General features: G+C 46.4%; 1 long non-coding RNA gene across 1 annotated transcript; it reads left to right on the top strand.

Annotated features, from left to right (window-relative positions):
- Positions 1–2,726: 2,726 nt before the first annotated feature.
- LOC148892175 (uncharacterized) lies at positions 2,727–5,163 on the top strand. Its single transcript, XR_016116322.1, has 5 exons — positions 2,727–2,807; positions 2,886–2,967; positions 3,043–3,153; positions 4,312–4,479; positions 4,606–5,163. It is a non-coding gene; the product is annotated as an uncharacterized LOC148892175 (long non-coding RNA).

Genomic DNA, 5,163 nt, shown 5'->3' with positions numbered 1-5,163 from the left:
GAGTGGCTTCATCACCTTTGCCGCTCAGTCGTATGTTGTGAATTTATTTTCATGTACCATATTTTGTAGGAGTGGCTTAAGACGATAATCGATAGCCGATACTATTACTGGATTGGCATGACAGATACAATCACCGAGGACGTGTGGCTTTGGCTGGACGGCAGTCCTTTCAACCCACCAAAAAACGTACTGTATGTCATTCCTTTGCCTAACGTCATTGCAAGCTTGCAATGTCTGCCTGTGTGCTTGAGTGGAGTAATATAACAATCCTCCATCGTTTTTCGCAGCTAAAGGGGACCACCCACAACAGTGAGAAATCGGGGAAGGAGGGTGGATTGGTGTGATCGGGTAGCACGTGCCATGAGGAATGCTTATGTGCTTTGCGTTGGGTTGCGAAGCAGTTCTTCACAGCAGACTATTCCAAGAGTGAATGAAAAATACAATCAGACATGTCTGAAATAGCGCCTGCTAAAAAACAGATCGACAGACGCCCGGGGTGTGCAACTTACAAAACGTCCAGGTGGCTGACAACTTCTTCAAGAAAAAAAAAAGAAAAGAAATATATTTTTCCAAATCAAACGTTTTCTTTATTTAAGAAAGCAAACGTTTCAACAAAGATTCCGAAATCTGAATAAATTATTCCGATTTCGAAATCTTCATTCGGTTTGGAAATTTCTGAATTTCGGTTCGTTTGGAAATGTGCATACTCGGCACGGCAGCCAATCATAAATCTGCTTCGTGCTTCCGGACTTTCCCGAGCGTTATAACGTTGTGCATTTGCATATTATTTTCCAAAGTAGATGCACAGAACCTCAGCGTCAGAAGAAAGATTCAAAAGAAGCTAACAAAATTTATGACTCTACAAAACGTAAACGTACATTATCTCGTGACTGTAAAGTGTACTTGAGAGTTTTGAAAGGTGCTTAGAAATTGAACACACATTAATAGCATCGTGGAAAGGAGAATTCACGTGGCTTGTAGCAGACAACGCAACGCAAACATTGCATTGTGGAAAATGATGGAACAGTGTATGGACAATCAACTGGTGCAAAAGGAACCAGTACAGCTCCAACTGCTACAAGCTGAAGTGGGGAACCCCAAAGAGCTGGTCCACGGCCCGTGATGTCTGCATCCTAGAGGGTGGTGACCTCGTCTCCATCACCTCTGATCTGGAGGATTGGTGCGTGAGTAGAATGTTGACTCCTCTCCTGATCGACACCTGGATCGGACTCTCCAATCTGGTAAGACAAAATGGCTCGCTAGCAACCGTTGCAACTGTACAAGGTAGAGGATGGAGAGCCAGGATTGTTTTTTCCGCCAGGAATGCAATCAGACCTCGTGTCAGCTCCGAGAGGGAAACGACATGTCCTGGTCTGACGCCCTGTTGCTCACCTACAACAACTGGGTACAAGGTGAACCCTCAATGTAAGAAGATCTCCTTGTTGCTTCATGTCTGCTTAGCCGAATACATCCAAGCCACTCTCCGCTTTCTCCGAACAGCAAGGGCGAAGTTGACACCTGCACGATGATCATCAACAGTCAGTTTGAGAAGTTTGGCAAGTGGCGCTCAGAGCTATGCCGTTCCAAGCGTCCATACATATGCAAACGGCTACTGGACAGCAGCGCCATCATTTATCCGCACTTTAAAAACTGAAAAGCGCGCACTTATCACGTCCCGACTCAGCCATCTGCCCTGACGGATGGCTGGGATTTTCCGGAAGCTGCTACTTGCTGGAAAGCAACACCGACCAGTTCCACAACTGGTACTGGGCGTCCGATGGATGCTCCAATGAGGGGGCTCGCCTGCTCGTCATCAACAGGTACACTCTGGGCACATTGCGGGTAAGATGGCTTCATCCTCTTCAGCTTCCTCGCTCCTAAGTATGGAAGGTCTTCGAACGGAACAAATGTTGTTGTTCATACTCTTCCTTTGCTCCGCCACAATAGTACTTCGTGGGTGTCGGGTTGGGTGGAAACTTCCGGCAATCGTCTTTTAACCCCTGCAACTTTGAATGAGGGCGGCCCGGTAGTCAAGTGGTGAGCCGCTTCACAGTGCGAGGTTGTGAGTTCAAATCCCACTCCATTCCCTGCGGGCCCACCAGGGTTTTCTTCGGGTGCTCCGGTTTCCTCCCACATTCCAAAAACATGCATGGCAGGCTGATTGAACGCTGAAAATGATTCCCGGGTAGGAGTGTGAGAGTGAATGGTCATTTGTCTCGGTGTGCCCTGCGATTGGCTGGCGACCATGTCAGGGTGTTCCCCAACTCGTGCCCAGAGACGGCTGGAATGGGCTCCTGGCCGTCTCCGTGTGGATAAATCGGTCTGGAAAATGAATGAATGAATGAATGAATGAACTTTGAATGGATTTTGTGCTACCTCATGTTGTTCTGATTTTAACCTGTCCATTTTTTTCCCGCAGCAGATATGAACGATCCGTCATTAATGGCAAACTTCATGACTTTCGACAAAAGAATATCTTGGAGATGTGGATTGGTTTATCAGGTACACTATTTGCTTTTCCCCATTTGTCCATTTTTAGATAATAGATTGCAAACGGCTCCAAAAGTCATAGCCAAAATAGGTTTTGGCATACTTATCAGAGCAAGGTGCCGTAAGCATTTGCCGTGCAAAATTGGCTCATTTCAGGCTTCAGAATAAATGGTATTTAGGGACCAAGATGGACCAAGAAGAGGACCAACATGGGACATTCCAGTGGGTGGACAACACCGCCGTTGACTACAGAAACTATGGAACCGGCTGGCCCAAAAATACTGCAAACAAACAAGACTGCGGAATGATCTTCACAGGTAACGTTTGCGTCAACCAAACACTGACCAAATTCAAACACAAAACCCAACACGTCGACGCCAAAAAAAACAATGAAGGAAAATGGGAAACCATGAGCTGCGACAGGATCAGAGTTTTCACTTGTCAGAAGTCAAAACCCCAAACCGACTCCAGCGCCAAGTGAGTCTCACACATGCTACTCCCCCAACAATCTCGATACCTTAAAGATTTTCTGATCAATATTTCTCCACTTAGCTTCCCAATGCGACCCTGACTATCTTCCGCATGGCGATTTTCGCTACCAATTCCAAGAAGGTTGGACACAATCATGGAAGGATGCAGAGGCTTATTGCGTCGAAGATCAAGGTCTGTCACGTGCGAATTGATAGCTGGGGGCGGGGCTGTCGCTCCCTGCCTCCACCACCTGCTGTCAATTTTCAAATCACGGGGCATTTATACGGGTCGTGGTCACTGGACTCTCTCGGTGCGTGTGCTTTTTTCGGTCCGAGGTGTTTTCCGCCGTGTCCCTTAAATTTGATTCGCCTTCTGGGTCATGTGCGTTTTCTTTTCAGACGTGGTAGGCGGGTCGGTTTTCCCCTTGCCTGCCTGTGCGTCCTGTTTCAGCCTTTTTTATTTTGTTACTTCCCTGGTCCTTTTTTTTCTGGACAGCGCCTTTTGATCCTTAAAAAATATCTTGCAAGGATCGTCTGTGTCTGTCATCTGCTTTGGGATCCAAACATTCCATTACGTTCCGACAAGTCTGGTGCCTTCTGCCTCGCTCGGAACGTGACAAGTCACCTCATCACCTTTCACTCCTAGAGCGAGGTGGACTTCTTGAAGGGTGAGCATCGAGACTGTCTCAAGGATTCGTTGCAACGTCAGGATCATCTCGCCGTACATCGTTGGATTAGATTAGATTACATTGGAGCAACCTTTATTCGTCTCTCAGGGCAGAAATTCACAATTCACAGCAGCAAAGTTATGAAAGGAAAAAAAGTCCAAGAACAAAATGTAACGTCTTTTTTTTTTCCTGAAGCCAAAGTAAGCGACGCGTGACCTATGTGGGTGGGACTCAATAACACTGAGACCACCAACTTTGGGTTCACTGACAGAACAACTCAAGTAAGTTAGTCGTGTTGAAAGAATTTCAGAAAACTCATAACGAGCATCAAATAATCATACAATTAAAAGTAAACGACATGACAACTGGTGATGCACAGCATTTGTTCCTGTGGGAACAGAACCCGAAGACCGGGAAATGTGTTGGCATGAAGCGTTCGGGTAAAATCGTTGCCCTCGACTGTACAGCCAGATATGGTTTCATCTGCAAAAAAGGTCCAAAACGTACTCACCCTTTTTGCATGTCTTGTAATACGGTCTCTGATATTTCACAATTCTGCCATTCTTGCAGCCAAGGCTCAGGGGCAGCCTCCCCAGCTGCCAACATCAGGACCGGGAGGATTTCGCAAACACTGCTCGTCCTTACACAAAGCAATTGGTTGTCAATCAGCCTTTTTGGTGCAGGCTGGAATCAAAAATGCGGCTGGTGGATGGAGGATCCCTTCGATGACTTTTGCTACCTGATCCATTACATGGTGGCGGTGCCCTGGGCTGATGCGCAAGACGACTGCGCCAGACAGAGTGGAGACTTGGTCATCATCACCGACCCCCATGCACAGACTTTCATTCAAGGTACAACAAGCGTTGCGTGTCTCGGCTAGAAAGTTCTGGGTTAAATTCTCAACTCTCTTGCTTTCTGGTGCCCAGTTTGCATGTTTTTGTATCTCGGCGGAATCCTAAATGACTGTCCCCTGTTAGGTGCGATTAAGGCGAGCCCAACCGGGTTCTCCCTGTGGACGGGCGGCCGCCGTGAATGTGGCTGGGCGTGGATAGACGGCTCCCTGTTCGGATATGAACACTGCAGTGTAGATGCATTTCAAAGTGCTGTCATGTTTTTAGGTGATAATGTTACGAAACTCAGTGCTCGAAGATCTTTTTTTTCCTTACAGGGAACCCAAATGACTACAACCAAGACAACTGTCTTTTCATCGCGATTAACAACGGCGAGTGGAATAACGATAACTGTGCTGACAAGAGAGGGTACATCTGGGTACATCTCTTCTCTTTCATCTAGAACTGCTTCAAGTAACAAAGAGGGTACAGAAAGTGCTTAAGAACGAATGACTCTGTGTCTTTGTGATGTCATATTGTCTGTGTGTTGTCATATTATTTGTTATTTTTTTTTTGTTCTTTTGAACTCAAGACGGCGCCGCGAGAGTGAATGCCTTTCAAGCAGTTCATGAATTTTGTTTTTCTACTTTCATTCCTTTTATCACTTTGCTGCTGTGAAATGTAAATTTCTCCACTGCAAGACTA

This window comes from Hippocampus bargibanti, linkage group LG10, assembly GCF_051943395.1.
Source record: "Hippocampus bargibanti isolate YZ-2025 linkage group LG10, ASM5194339v1, whole genome shotgun sequence".
Lineage (NCBI taxonomy): Eukaryota > Metazoa > Chordata > Actinopteri > Syngnathiformes > Syngnathidae > Hippocampus > Hippocampus bargibanti.
The sequence above is the reverse complement of the archived record's forward strand: the minus strand, read 5'-3'. Positions and strand labels throughout refer to the sequence as shown.